At 45.0% G+C, this 15853-nt stretch overlaps 1 protein-coding gene and 1 pseudogene across 2 annotated transcripts in view; one reads left to right on the forward strand and one right to left on the reverse strand.

Annotated features, from left to right (window-relative positions):
* Positions 1 to 514: 514 nt before the first annotated feature.
* LOC311612695 (large ribosomal subunit protein uL6-like) lies at positions 515 to 1144 on the reverse strand (annotated as a pseudogene). The gene has a single exon. The product of its transcript is annotated as a large ribosomal subunit protein uL6-like (transcript).
* A 2847-nt stretch (positions 1145 to 3991) lies between these two features.
* TEC (tec protein tyrosine kinase) overlaps positions 3992 to 15853 on the forward strand; it is a 112987-nt gene continuing 101125 nt past the window's right edge. Inside the window, exon 1 of the mRNA XM_084899978.1 lies at positions 3992 to 4081. The gene's annotated coding sequence lies outside the window, so the exon portion shown is untranslated. The remainder of the gene's footprint in view (positions 4082 to 15853) is intronic.

Genomic DNA, 15853 nt, shown 5'->3' on the forward strand with positions numbered 1-15853 from the left:
CAGCAGGGCTGGTTCCTTCTGGAGACTCTAGGGGAGAACCTGTTTCCTCACCTTTGCCAACTTCTAGAAGCTGCCTGCACACCTCGGCGTGTGGTCTCTCTCTTCATCTTCAAAGCCAGCATTGTGGCATCTTCAAGTCTCTCTTTTGCCGCACATCCTCTGCATCTATCATCACGTCTCCTTTTCTGACTCTGACCCTCCTGCCTGCCTTATAAAAAACCCTCATCATCACATTGGGCTCACCTGAATAGTCCAGATACTCTCCCTATCTCAAGATCCTTCATTTAATCACATATGCAAAGTCCCTTTTGCCAAGTAAGTTAATATATTCATGAGTTCCAGGGATTTAAATTAAGGTGACCAGACGTCCTGCCAAAATCGGGACGTCTGGTCACCTTAAAAAGGCATCTTTGAGGGGCCTTTATTCAGTCCACCACAAGAGGAGGCAGATAAATCCTATTTTATTTTATTCCTCTCCCCTGCCCCCAACCAATACGAGGCTTTTATCGCCTCTTTAAAAAATTGCAACGTGTGACAAATCATTCCGCATCTTGGTGTTTCTATAGCTGGATGACTTAAGAGCATAGTCATCAGCTTGGTGACCTGTTCCTTTTTCAGAAACATAGATACCATCCAAGATTGTTCTGATATCCTTGTTTTCAACTGCTGTGGCTTGCTGAATCAAAGCAGCTGAATTCGATACAAGTTCAATGTCATTTCCTTCAAGCATCAACTTGTCTTGCTGGAGATACTGAACAGGCAATGCCTGACTTCATTGCAACTCTACAGATGTATTTTTTTGCCCAAGAAATTTCTAATGTCAACAAGGGAACCATTCTCCTGAAGATTGATCGATGTTGATGGGTAAGTGAGCGTACCCAGCTTCATCTTGTAACACAAGCCCTCATGTTCTGTGCGTGACTGTGGATAGTGTGACTGGGGCCAGTTGCTTTCTATTTCTCCTCCATTTGTCAACCAGGAGCCTCTTCTTTTTCTTTCCAAGGAGACTGAGTTCCACATGGATGTGGTTGAAGTCCCTCCCCAGGGTGCCTCTAGGGACCCTCACAATAACTGTGCGTCCTTCAGAGTGATGTTCTCATTTTCTGGGATGTTGAGTAGTCTGATTGTTGAGAATGGTCTTCATTCTCCCAGTAGATGCAGCAATGGGTAATAAATGGTGTCTTATTTATTTATTTATTTATTTTAAATTATGCATCCCAGTGGCATTTTTTTAATTTTATTTTTTTTATTGATTTTGTACAGAGAGGAAGGGAGAGAGATAGAGAGTTAGAAACATCAATGAGAGAGAGTCATCGATCAGCTGCCTATTGTACAGCCCCTACTGGGGATATGCCCGCAACCAAGGTACATGCCCTTGACCGGAATCAAACCCGGGACCCTTCAGTCCCCAAGCCGAAGCTCTATCCATTGAGCCAAACCGGTCCCTGCATAAATGGTGTTGTAAATGACTGTCCTTTTCACCAGAGGTTTGTTCCACTATGACAGGGAGTTTTGTTGCAATTGTTCACCAATGTTTTCTCAGCTTCCTGCTCATGCAGCGATGGTCAACCTGATACTGCTCATCTAAACATACACATTTTATAGAAGCTATGGGGATATCATGTAAGAAGGAAGCCCCTGTCTCTAAGAAGTCACAAATGTCCCATTTCCCGCTCTGGATCTCACTTTTATTCAAATAAAGAAGGCAGTAATCACATTGTTTGAATCTCCTCCTTGGAGGAAGAGGGAGAAGAAGTCTTAAAATTCCACCACCAGATTTCTTCCTTTGACAGGTGCTCAACGTAAAAGTGAGTTATACAGGCCCAAACGTTGTGCTCTGTTTTCTGTTAAAGTATTGAACTTTTTCACATAAGAAATAATAAAGATTGAGCCTTTTTTTTTTTTAACCTACCACATCCTGAGTTTAGTTTTACACCTTTTCACTGATGCTGTTGAAATTCTCTAAAAGTCTCTCTCTTTCTGTCTCTGTCTCTCTTTTCAACAACTCCCTGCTGAGAACAACTGCCAGTACTCTTCCAGACATGCCCCGGGGGTGACATAGCTGTGGCAACTGCCTACTTAAACTGTTTGATTGATAATGTCATGAATGCTTTCTTCAGGAGACAGGTAGTTATGGAAACTACCCCAATTATCACCGATAAGTAATTATGTTGATCTAGATGATTTGTTTGTGGATCAGTCCTTGCTGGTTTTCTTGAGAACTAAGAGAGACAATATCAACATTCTCTTCTCTTTCAATTTTAAACTTTAAGGATTTGCTTCCCTTTCAATCAAACTTCATAAACTTTGAGAGCCTCATTTCCATTAAGTCAGAAATGTGAGCCACCAGAATCACCTAACCAGCATAGGTAAAGTGAATTAGAAATCAGTTTTTCTAGTTATTGCAATATCAATGAGCCCCTTCAAGACAGTTGTTTTTGTGATCAATGTGATGAAAGTTCTAAGTCCTCTCTTATGCTTATATGTATATGAGCATTTTTTTGGGGAAAAAACTAACTTTATTACCACAATCACATAATTGTATCTCTATCTCTATCTCTATCTCTATCTCTATCTCTGTCTCTGTCTCTGTCTCTGTGTTTCAGCACATACACACATTTTTTTTTTTTTTTTTTTTTGCATACTATTTCAGAAGGTTCTTGACCTCTGCTCAGAGAACACATGCTCTGGGGGAAATTATGTCAACCCAGTCAACATGTGTAAAATGGAATCTTTTTAGATTTCCTCTCAGGGTTTTTATATGATTACAGGAGAGATAATATAGGAAGACATATTTTTAAGTCCCAAACAAGCATGAGGTATGATCATTTTCAATGCACTTGCCAGTTCCTTCTTCATCTTCATGCTGACTGCCAGTTCCATCATTCGGCTCTCAGCTCCACTGTCACCTCCTCAGAGCAGCCTGCGGGACCACCAGATCCAGAGGCGCCCCTTCCCCATCACTCTCAAGTCCACCATCCTGCTTTATTTTAGTCAAGGCACTTCTCACAAATGGCTTGATAGTTTCATTTTTGCTTGCTTATTGATTACTGATTGAGTCTCTTCACACACTAAAATAAAAGTCCTCGAGGGCAGAGCCCTGTCTTATATCCCCTAAACTTGTCACATGGCTACAGTTCTTGGGACCTGGTGGACGCTCAAATTTTGGAGAGTCAGGATAGCAGTGGTTGAAGTCTAGCTGGCTTTGAAACCCAGATTTTAAATTTACTAGGTGGGTGACATTCGGCAGGTAAGCTTCTCAGTGAAAATGAGGGACTCTGATAACGTGTACTGCACAGATTTGTTAAAACATGTAACGTACCTTGAACAGTGCTCGGCCCATGGTGAGTCTTACGCTGTTTTTTTTTTTTTTCTTCTCTTCTCTTCAATGAATGGAGTGTTAAGACATTGCTATGAGGACACTTGATCTTTTGTTTCAGATATGCTCAGTTTCCGCATATGTAAAGACTTACGCTTTTAGGTAAAACTGGTTGCAGCGTCCCGCTGCACTGTCATCCTCGGTGCTCAGCGGAAGGGGAGGCGGCGCCCCTCATTAGACAGAAGTCCCCTGTCACCCCCAGGTGGCACTGCTCGGGGTTCTTTCAGGCCGGGGATGTCCGAGCCCTCGCGGGGAGGTTCCCCTGGGGCAGAAAGGCCCGGTCAGGGAGGCCCAGCGTCGAGCCCGGAACACCGGGGACGCTCCTGGGACTTCCCCAAAACCTAGGCAGACCTGCGGGCCGGGACGCTGCTGGGACCCACTCCGGCCTAAGGTCTCAAAGGGGCGGCAGGCGGGGCGGAGAACCGGTCCCGCCCGCAGTAGTAAAAGGGGGTGGGGCTATGGGAGGACGGGGCGGGGCTATAGGAGGACTGGGCGGGGCGGCCGGGGGCAGGGGCGGGGCTATGGGAGGACGGGGCGGGGCGGCTGGGGGCCAGGGCGGGGCATCCGGGAAAGGGGCGGGGTTATGGAGGACGGGGCGGGGCGGCCGGGGGCGGGGCTGGCGAGCGCCGAGCTCGGGACTCGGTGGCGCCCGCCGGACCTCACACTCTCCGGGCCTCCGCGCAGCCGGCGCGCTCCAGCCAGGTAAGGGCGCCGCGGTCCGCGGGGCTGCCCGGGCGGGGGCTGCGGCCCATAGGGACGGGGACGGGTCGGGACGGGACGACGCGGGCCGGGGATGGGCGCGGGGCGAGATGGCTTTCTCGCGCTCAGAGACTGACCAGGGACCAACCCTCGTGGAACGAGGAAGCGTCTCTCTCTCCTGCGCCCCGCGGTGAGCGGTGAGCTGTGAGCGCGGGCGCGGCACCCCGGGGAGGGACCCGGCCCCCGAAGGTCCGGAGACGGGACAGGTGCGCGGCCCCGGCCGCCGCCGCCTCTCCGCCTCCGGCCTCCGGCGCTGGCCTCTCCCAGGAGCAGCCGCCCCTTTCCCCGGCCGAGGCCGCTCTGCTCCGGGCGAGTTCAGCGCCGGGTTCGCTGCCCGGCCGCGCGGCGGGGGAGAGGGTGAAAGTTGGCAGCATCCACGGAGACATTCCTCACTGCACGTGTCCGAGCGCCTCGCCCCTCCAAGCTCGCGCTCTCTCTCTCTCTCTCTCTCTCTCTCTCTGGGAAGTTGTATTTGAATCTTAAATAGGGGTTCGGCCGAAACCGGTGTGGCTCAGTGGATAGAGCGTCAGCCTGTGGACTGAAGGGTCTCAGGTTCGATTCCGGTCAAGGGCATGTACCTTGGTTGCGGGCACATCCCTAGTGGGGGGTGTGCAGGAGGCAGCTGGTCGATATTTCTCTCTCTTCTATGTTTCTAACTATCTCCCTTCCTCTCTGTAAAAAATCAATAAAATACATTAAAAAACAAACAAAGAACAGGGGTTCGGGGAAATGCATGTATTGGAAAAACTAGGGCCGTGACCCAGGAGTGTGCCCCTTTCCTCGAATCCTAACCTCAGGGTTTGGAAACCGTCTCCTCTGTGGTCATTCGTTGGTTGGAAACCGGCATATCTGATGAGACGGCTCGATCTCAGTGGGAACTGGTCACAACGGGATGGGTTTGAAGGCGATCCAAGACAGTTAAGCGTTTTGGGCATATAGCCTGTGTTTTTTTCCAGTGAGTGCCCATTTTTCCACTTAGGAAATTCTGAGAGTTTGTTCTCTTCCAGATGGTTCTCCCCTTAAAAGAGCTGAGGAGGAAAAAAACAACCCCGACAAACCAATGAGCTTCCTAAATGAGTTTAGGATTAGCAGGTTAATTTGTGGCACTCGTAGCTCCTTAGTCGGCAAGGATCACAAGTGGTACGGAATGCTATGATTTATATGGAGAAAAGAGAAGTGTGTGTAATCTTCTCATTATGTATTTGAAAGTATTTTTTAAATTTAGTTACTTTTTCAGTGTCTAGGGAAGACCTATACTTTCCCCATACTCCAATTAATCTGCTCAATATATTGCTACGCTTGCCAACTCATGCTTACTGCAGTGTGTTTCTGTTAATGAACTTGATTCTTCTCAGAAGGATGGCTTGTGGAACTGTATAGTAAACACATGCAAATCAGTGCTGTGCTTAATTGGCAACACCTTTGCCCTACATAGGTCCTTAAACTATACTTTTCATATCTCCCTGATTAGAATGTAGGATATTAATGTACTAGAGGCCCAGTGCATGAAAATTTATGCATACGGGGTCCCTCAGCCCAGCCCCCACCCTCTCACAGTCTGGGACCCTTGGGGGGTGCCCACCTGCGGGCTTAGGCCTGTTCCCCGAGAACAGATGATCTAAAAGAAATAATCATATCCTTGGGTAAGAATTTCTTAAAAGGTTAATGTTTACATGAAAATTCACTGCTGGCAGGATTGAGGGATGGCACCGCCATCTTGTGAGGATGTGATGGTCAATTAGCATATTACCTCTTTATTATAAAGGATGCTCTGCCTATTTATTCTGTATCAAGACCAAGACAGTCATGTTTTCTCAGCTAATAGTTACTCTCAGGCAGGGGCCATGCTTTATCAAATCATAGTAAAGCTCAGCGAATGGTGTCCTAACTCTCCCTGAAGCTGGCCCTTGACAAGATGGTTGAAGGGATTGTGGGCAGTGTCTGGACACCTTTATGCTTGGGAAAGAATTGTTGGTCGTCTTCTGGGCATCCAGAGTGCTGGAAGCCTGGGCTTTGGAACTCCAAGCACATCTCTGCCTACTGGTTCCCCAGGTATATGGGGTTGGTGCCTCCTCCCGCTCTTCCAGCTCCTTGCCCCGTGCGCACCCCCCTCTCCCCCCCGTTGCCATCCTTGGGGAGAATCACCTTATTGGACAGGACAGGGAGACTTGGTCCACATGGTTGACAGGAGTGTTGATCCTCAAGCTTTGTGCTCAGTTAACTCTCTGCTGACAACAGTGTCACTTGATTCAGAGCCTTTACTAATGCCCTCCTCTTACCCAGGCTACACAAGCAAAGTGGAGCAACTGAAATTGAACTCAGATCAGCTGCTTAGGGGGGTACCTGCCTTGGTTCGATTAGGGTCATAAACTGTTAGAAAGAAGTGAAATTGGCCCATGGTCGCTGGCAGTTGTAAAGTTACTCTGCACCATGTGATTGTGCCACGAGAATAGCTTTGCTGAAAAGAACCCAGCGGTGAGGGGCTTAGTCCTTGCCTCCATCTCCAAACTTGTGTTCCCCTGGCCTCAACTTATTGCCTCTATCCTAGCTCAACCAGTCCTTCCTTGGATGGAGTTATAACTATGAACTTTCCCACCACCTTTGACTACTCAACTCAGAGCTCAGATGACCACAGTCACTGTGGTCTAGAAAATTACATTTTCTTTTGTTTAGAGGAATTATAGATTTCTCAACTAATCTCTAGAGAGAGAGTAGCATGGTTCAGTCATGGCACTGTACTGCCCTTTTCCCTGCCTTTACCAGTAATCAACATTTTCTGAGTCTCTCTCCGAGTCCAGGTGGGACCTCAGATTCCTTCTTTTACCATTCTCAGCATCCACTCCCAATCGGTCACAGTTGTCATGGGGAAGCTCTCTAGCCCTAGCTTAGATTGTAAGTATATAGTTATTGATCACAGATCCCTTGTTCCTATTTCTCAAATTCACTTTGTCTATGAGGACTCATCCCGTCACCTCGGCCTCCGACTCTGTAGCCTCTCGAGGGAGCTCAGCTTCGGTCACTCTAATATTTTAATCATAAAGGCGGGCCTGGTGTCATGGGTGGCCCTGTGGCCCCGATGGAAATTATCATTGTTTGCTTCTGGAGGCCACTTTGTCGCACAATTGCCTTACAAGCAGCAGCAGCACCCTCTCTTCCTGTTTCAAAGCTCATGCCCTTCTTGGAATGTGCACCAAGTTCCTGTTTCTGAGCAGAGAAGACTGCTCCTCCGGACCATCACACATTTCCCAACCCTGTTTCACCAGTTGAGTCATTCATTCCTCAGGGCACAGTGACTTCTAAAGGCATTCTACACTAGCAGCTGGATACTATCAACCTGACTTTATGGTTGCCCACAGAGGAACGATGACAAGTCAACTTCCACTGAAATAGGAAGAGCATTGTTCCCCAACCTCCTTATCTGTAAGGAAAAAGCCAAGCTCTGCTCCCAGGGTGGTGGCTATGCATTGGGAATACAGGAAACGCCAGGGCTGCACTTGCTATGGAGCAGGAGGTGCAGGAGTGACTCGCTCTCTGGAGGGTGACAGTGAAGGGTGAGATGGTTGGAAAACATGTACTTTGCTAGAACCCACTAGGGACCATCAGGAATGAAAGCGTGGCCAACAGGATTACCTGCAGTGCTCCTTCCTGCTTCTGTGTGTCCACAGGTGTTCTTCCTTCACTAAATGAAACCTTAGAAGCCATTGCAAACTCTCTTTCCATGCAGCCTAGTTTCGCTCTGATGTGCTAAGTGCTTCACATAAGTTCTTTTTGTCTTTAGCTGATTGTAAACTCTCTTAGGGGAGAGCATAGTGCTTGGTCAATGCTTAATGCACCGAATGAATATTCTAGATCATTCAGATCATTGTGGATACTTGGCAGTTAATTAAAAAAAAAGAAAGGTATTTGGCCGGCTGGTTTGGCTCAGTGAATAGATCGTCAGCCTGCGGTCTGAAGGGTCCCGGGTTCCATTCTGGTCTCAATTCCCATCTCGATTCTGGCGAAGGGCACATGCCTGGGTTGTGGGCTCGATCCCCAGTAGGGGCTGTGCAGGAGGCAGCCGATTAATGTATCTTATAATCAATGTTCTATCTCTTTCTCCCTCTTCCTTCCTCTTTGAAGTCAATATATATATATATATATATATATATATATATATATATATAGTCATAATTATTCAAGTTGTATCCAATTGATTACATTTGATTAGATTTAGTTGATTTGTTGATTAGACTTTCACTTCACTTTGGCTGTGTAGACTGAAGCAGAGAGCATTCAATTTTAAATTTCCCCAATATATTGCTTCTCATTGTTCTTCATTAAACACTTTCTAGAAAGGACAACGTATACTACTATTATTATATTTTCCCATCCATATATTTCTTCTTAACATAGTATTGTGATTGTTTTGGTTCTTATGGCTAAGAAGAGTAGCTTTTGGAGTATACAGGGAAGTTTGTGCTGATTAGGTTATCTAGTCTAATGAGTTCAAAATTAAAAAAAATACTTTTATTGATTTCCCGAGAGGAAAGGAGAGGGAGAGAGAGAGAGAGAGAAATATCAATGGTGAGAGAGAAGCATTGATCGGTTGCCTCCTGCATGCCCCACACAGTGGATCAAGCTCACAACCCTGACCGGAAATCAAACGGTGACCTCCTGGATCATGGGCTGATGCTCAACCACTGAGCCACACCAGTTGGGCTGTTTTTGTTTTTTGTTACAATCCTCCTCTGAGGATATTTTTTTCCATTAACTTTTTGGAGAGCATGGAAGGGAGGGAGGTAGGAGGGAAGAGAGAAAGAAAGTCAGTAACATCGATGTCTCCCATTGATTAGATGCCTCCTGCACGTGCCCCAACTGAGGTGGGAGATTGAACCCAAGATCCTTCAGTACGTGGGCCGACACTAACCAGTGAGCAACACTGGCCAGGGTGTGAAGCTTTTATTCATCTTTTTTGACCTTTTAGCTCAATAGTATTTTATGTGAACACACAAGGTTTAGCTGGAGCTATGGAGGCCACTTTATGTACCCAGTTATAGGTCAGATGATAAAGCCAGGGTCATGTGACAGGGCCATTTGCTGTGGCTGCATTCCTTTTTGTTAATCCTCACCCAGGGATATTTTTCCATTGATTTTCAGAGAGTTAAGAGGGAAAAGCAAAGAGAAATATCGATGTGAGAGAAGCACTTTGATTGGCTGTCTCCTGCATGTGCCCCAACCAGGGCCCAGATCTAGCCTGCAACCAAAGTGTGTGCCCTTGATGGGAGTCGAACCCTGGAGCCTTTAGTCCATGAGCTGACGCTCTATCCATTGAGCCACATCAGCCAGGGTACAGCTGCATTCTTACTACCGTGTTTCCCCGAAAATACGACATCCTCTGAAAATAAGACCTACTTACAGGTTTTTTTCTGAGTGAAATATGGCATCCCCCGAAAATAAGGCCTATATCCAGACTCTTGATATTGCAATAAACAAGCCATTCAAAGACAATTTGCGCATGGAAATTAATGACATTGAAAATAGAATGGAGAGAAATCAGCGTGGAAACTGTGAAACCTAAACTGCAAGAAGTTGTGACTTGGGTGAAGAATTCATGGGAGAAAATTACTGACAGTTGCATTGCAAATGCACTGCGAGCAGGCTACCTTGACAAGAAGTACTCATTTAAAGACAGTGCTATTGCTAAACATGAGAGATTTGGTCCACTGATTCTGAAGGAAATGGAGTCACAAGAAATTCACCAGGAAATTCAGGAATTGGATTGTTATGATGATGTTCCAGATGATGATGACATGATTGTCATTGAATAAATGAGTAAATTCTTGATACTGTAGGATTCACAGTTTGTCTGGTTTGTGTTGACAACTACCGTACTACCGTATCATATACAGGTAATAAATTTCCTTTATTTTCATTTAACAATAAATGTGTACCGTATTTTTCTTCATGGAAAAATAAGACATCCCCTGAAAATAAGACCTAGCGCATCTTTGGGAGCAAAAATTAATATAAGACACTGTCTTATTTTCGGGGAAACAGGGTATGTCTAGAGTCTCATTTCATTTGTTGGATGTTTGGTAGGAAAAGTGTGCAGGAATCAGTAACAAAAGGTGGAGAGGTGGTTATATTATCTGTTGTGATGATGTTATATTTGACCTTAGCGCTTGGTCTAGGGTTCATGAACCTTCCAGTAAGCAGCGGGGAGGGCATTATAGTTCCACAGGGAACTCCAATCCTCCCACCCATTTCCCCATTCCTGGCATTCAGGAGGAAATGGGAGGGGCAGGGCAGCCAGTAAGGTAAGGGAATTTTGCATTAATAGCGAGTCTTGATAAAGAACTAGAGCAGAGTGAATTCCTAATTACATTCTCTTCTCTCCCCCCCCCCCACCCCCATCTTTCTGTTTAATGTTTGGAGATTGGGCTAGATTTCTAAGTCATCTATTAACTGGTATTGTGTTCCCATGCCTCAGGTTTTCCACCTATTAAACAAAGCATAATGACACATAATTAACAGTTCACTTCAGAAAGATTCATGGCCTCCTGCTTGTAAAGGACTTTGAGCTTTTCTCACAGAGTGTTTTACACACATTCATGAATAATGAGATGGCCTGCTGTGTTTGGCAAGGGGCATCTATAGCACGCCCATTATATAGATGAGAAAAGTGAGCCCCAGAGAGGTTAATGGCTTGCTGAGAACCTGAGGATAAACTTAAGGTAGTATGTATCCAAGGAATTTTTTCCTGGATTTTGTGGAACAAGTGGAATCGAAAATAAATTCTGCGTGAGTGTCTATTTGTTAGAAAAATGGATTTAACAGTTTTTAAGCAAATCAAACTTTTAGTGGGAAGGCTACTTCTTTGTAGGGGGGGAAGAATCATGTTTGACAAATTTACTAGAATTTTTAAAGAGCATTAAGTAATTACAGAAGCTGGGGATAAACTGATTTTCAAAGTGACTTTGGAAAGACTCCACAAAGGCTGTTAAACAGATTGTGTCAGTGGGAGGTGGGGAGAAATGCTTTTGCCAAACAGGAGGGGACAAAGACAGGTGTGGATGGACAGTTTTCAGGATATAAATGTGAGTAAACTAGTCTTCTTGTTATTTTTATTTTAAAAAATAATGCAAAAGAAGGAGTACATGGTGTAAACTCTTAAGTTTACTGTCAACGTGAACCTATTGGGACACTTAACACGTCAAACTGCTTGTCTCAGCTCCATGCAACATGGCAGGGATGTGGTGAAGAAGTCATTTACGGAAAAAATCCATTTTTACATGCAGATGAGCATCCAGTTTTTTCTCAAGAAAGAGATCCAGATGTCATTGTAAACTCTTTTTTTTTAAATTTTTTTATTTTTAAATACATTTTATTGATTTTTCACAGAGGAGAAGGGAGAGAGATAGAGAGCTAGAAACGTCGATGAGAGAGAAACATCGACCAGCTGCCTCCTGCACACCCCCCACTGGGGATGTGCCCGCAACCCAGGTACATGCCCTTGACCGGAATCGAACCTGGGACCTTTCAGTCCGCAGACCGATGCTCTACCACTGAGCCAAACTGGTTTCGGCTCATTGTAAACTCTTAACTGAAGATGTTAGTAAGTGTATGACTTGGAACAAAAACGAAAACCAACTAATAACTCAGAAATGCCATGATATCCTGTTTTCATGACGCTTCAGCATTTAAAATAGTTTCATTGATATGCTTGAAAGACATAATGAACTTAGAGAAAAGCAAATATGTTTTTTATTCAAGATTGAGTAAAAGCCCTCATGCAACTCTTCAGGCTAGTGATCCAGGGAGACTGTTCATTTGCATCTTCCTTACTCCCACATAATGCCCCCTCCCTCAATAGTTAGTGTTTATGGAGCACAGGAGATGTGCCAGGCAAGGAAGAGCCTGAGCACAAGGAGATGCAGGGAGTTTTGTTAAGTGATGGAGCTAGAATCAACACAGTTGGTCTCCAAAGGGTATTGACTGAGTTGCACACACTGAGCTATTCTCTCCTCTTCCTCTGGGTATCATTCCAAGCCCCTTAATCCTCTCTCTCTCTCTCTCTCTCTCTCTCTCTCTCTCTTTTTTTTTTTTTTTAAATATATTTTATTGATTTTTTTACAGAGAGGAAGGGAGAGAGATAGAGAGCTAGAAATGTCGATGAGAGAGAAACATCAACCAGCTGCCTCCTGTCCCCCCTCCACCGGGGATGTGCCCGCAACCAAGGTACATGCCCTTGACTGGAATCGAACCCGGGATCCTTCAGTTCGCAGACCGATGCTCTACCACTGAGCCAAACTGGTTTCGGTCCCTTAACCCTCTTGATCTAAGATGTCTTCATAGCAGCACTGTCAAATAGAAATATTCTGAGTCAGAAATATAATTTAAAAATTGCCAGTAGCCATATTAAAAAGGCAAAATGAAATAGGCAAAATTAATTTTAATAATGTGCTTTGTGTAACCCACTATATAAAAAATACTATAATGTTATATAATTATATAAAATTACTAATGAGATATTAGAAGCAACTCAGGATATGAGCAATACAATACAGTGCAATACAATATCATTTGTAGTCCTACCAAACAATATAAACTTGTGGCTAATGGCAAAATATTTTATACTAGTTCCGCTTTACATTTATAATTAAAATTAATTAAAATAAAATAAATTAGTTCCTGGGTTGTGCTAGCCACATTTCAAATGCTCAACAGCCGTTTGTGGTGTGTGGCTATCATATTGAACAGTGCAGCTGAACAGCAGAACTTATTTTATTCTCTGTTGGCATGCTCCTCTCTTGAGCTTTTTCCCACCCCTTTCCCCAAGGGCCTTCTTTTACTTCTGTAACTTGTTTCCTGAGCCCATGCTGTCTCACTTCTTTCTTCCTCTATGACTTTCTTTAAAAAAAAAAAAAAAAAAAAAAAAAAAAAAAATATATATATATATATATATATATATATATATATATATTCTATTGATTTTCCACAGAGAGGAAGGAAGAGGGATAGAGAGCTAGAAATGTCAATGAGGGAGAAACATCAACCAGCTGCCTCCTGCACACCCCCTAACTGGGGATGTGCCTGCAACCAAGGTACATGCCCTTGACCGGAATTGAACCTGGGACCTTTTAGTCCGCAGGACAATGCTCTATCCACTGAGCCAAACCAGTTTCGACCCTCTATGACTTTCTAAATAAACTTTCTCTTATAATTTGAAAAAAAAAAAAAAAAAAAAAAGTTAGTATTTTGTTTCCAAAAGCTCAGGGATTCCAAAAGCTCAGGGATTCCCAGATATTCCATCAGCACCCCTAACTTCTCTCAACCCCCATCTCATCTTCCCTGCCTAGTTATACACTGCAAAACTCTGGGGTGCCATTCACATTGTCCATATGGTAGACTTGTTTATTTACTATGGCAGTTTCTGGCAAGATGGAAGTAAACTTTTTAAAGGAAGAGATACTTTTTTCTAATTCATGCAAATGTGGTTTTTTGGGGGGTGAGATAGAGTGGGGTTCGGGGTGACTGTAGCCCTTCTGTTCCTTCCCAGCATTCCAACAGTTGGGCCCAGGCATTGTTCTCTTGTACACTCAGCACTGACCCAGTGCCCACATCCTGTGGTTGAAAGTAAGGAAGCAACTTCAGTCAACCTGTACTCTTCTCCCCCAAATAGTGTCACAAAGCTTCATGGTAGTCACTCTTCATGGTAGTTTACCTTGGAGTCGTATGTCTTTTATTTTTATTTTTTTTAAAAGCTTTTATTTATTTTTTATTTAAAAAAAACATTTAAAATTATGTTTTTATTGATTTTTTAAAGAGAGAGGAAGGGAGAGGGACAGAGAGATAGAAATATTGGTGAGAGAGAAATGGAGCCATAGGTCTTATTCATAATTGTATCCCTAGTTCCTGATACATAGTAGGTGCTTAACACATTTATCGATGTGATTTGTATCTCAGTGTCCACTCAGGCCCCTGTATTGTGCCCTCAGTTTCCCTTAGTGAAACGTGACCCAGGGCTGATTTATCCAGATGCCGACATGGCTGTCTTTCACCTCATCACAGCTCACCCTTCATGTGGTATACCCTTGTCCTAAATAAAAATAATTTCCATTATTGTTATTATTACTAAGAGGAACTACCATTTATTGATCACTTTGTGTCAAGCATTACGCCTAGCCATTTATGTACATTATTTCATTTAATCTTTCCAGGCATCTCGAGAAGGTAGGCACTATTATCCCCATTTTAGAAGGAGGAAACGGAGGCACTGGGAAATGAAGTAATTTACCCGAGGTCACACAGCTATTACGTGTCAAAGCTAAAATTTAAAACCAGTTCTGTCTGACTTCAAAGCCCTTCTGTTCTTTAACTAGCAGGACGAGGCTTCTCTTTTGGGATCTGGAACCTGACTGACAAGTGACCACTCTGGAGGACTTACTGTTTTCCCAGACTCCTTCCTCTGGGGCATGTCTTCCTCCCAGTCCGCGTGGTTTGGGTGGCGTGTACACGCTAACCCCAGGCGTGGCCCTTTAACTCAGCTTTGGCCAATCTGAGAATGGTGTCCCCCTGACTGAGTGGTTGGTTCTGAGGTTAGCCCATGGCGGAGGGTCACTCCAACCAGGCTCCTTTTCTGCTCCAGTTTAGGAAAGGAGGCATTTTTTTCTTCTGGGAATTTTTTTGCTGCTAGAGTGAGGGACCCTGGAGCTCCTAGGGGCCCTCTTTCCCTTCTACACAGGAAGCTGTTGGAAGTAGGGGAGGATGACTGAGGCCGGCACGCAGTGGGGAGCAGCAGGGAGTGGTGGTGGGCGCACAGGCAGCACCATGTGAATCCTAGGATTCAGGTGTGGCCAGAAGCATTCCAGGACTTCTCTGTCACGTGAGCTAGCCATTTCCTTTTGTTGTCTGCTACAACCTAGTTACTTGCAGTTGAAGGAGCCTGCCGGATATGCATACTTTTCAGAAGATGACTTTTTCTGTCGTGGATTCCACACGGCCATTCTTTGTCTACTTTTGGGTGAGCTCACTCCTCCTTGGGCCTTGGTGCCTGCTGTTGCCTGCAGCGTGCCCGGAGGCCTGGGATCCCTGTGAACTGTTCCTGATGGACTTCCTCTCTTTTAGGCCTCTGAACCCTGCCCTAGTGAAAGGAGATACCACACCTAACCCTTCCTCACACGCCCTCCACCCTTCCCACCGAGGCACAGCCCACACATAAGGTGAAGAACTGTGCCATGAGCATGAGAGAAATCTGTTCTTCATAGACATTGGAAAAATTACTCATCAGCCTCCTTTTGAATGCTGATCAAAAACTGTTGAACGCCTAACTCATCTGGCCTCTGACACCAGCTGGGATCTCAGCCAGCGTTGGCCATGGTTTTGCCTCTTTTCCTTGTCTCCCAACCTTTCTGATCAGCTGTTTTCTTATGTGCTCTCCACTCCCCTATGATTCTGAACTTCCATCCTTCTACTGGCTTCCTCCCAAATCTTTCCAGGGGCCCTCTGAGGGCATTGTTCCATTGTGAATCAACTCTCCCACACCCCCAGCCTCCGCACAGAATGAGAACACTCTTTCTCTGCAGCTCTCTCTGCTGTGGCCTTCCTCTGGCTTCGCTGTGCCGCCTGCAGGTCATGAAAAGCCCCTTTTCCTAATTTAGAGGGCAAGCGATTCATGCAAATAACCTCCTGGTCTCCCCCTTTGCCACCAACCTCTTGGGCATTGTCCCTGGAGAC

This window comes from Pipistrellus hanaki (genome assembly GCF_964339955.1).
Source record: "Pipistrellus hanaki genome assembly, chromosome: 1".
Lineage (NCBI taxonomy): Eukaryota > Metazoa > Chordata > Mammalia > Chiroptera > Vespertilionidae > Pipistrellus > Pipistrellus hanaki.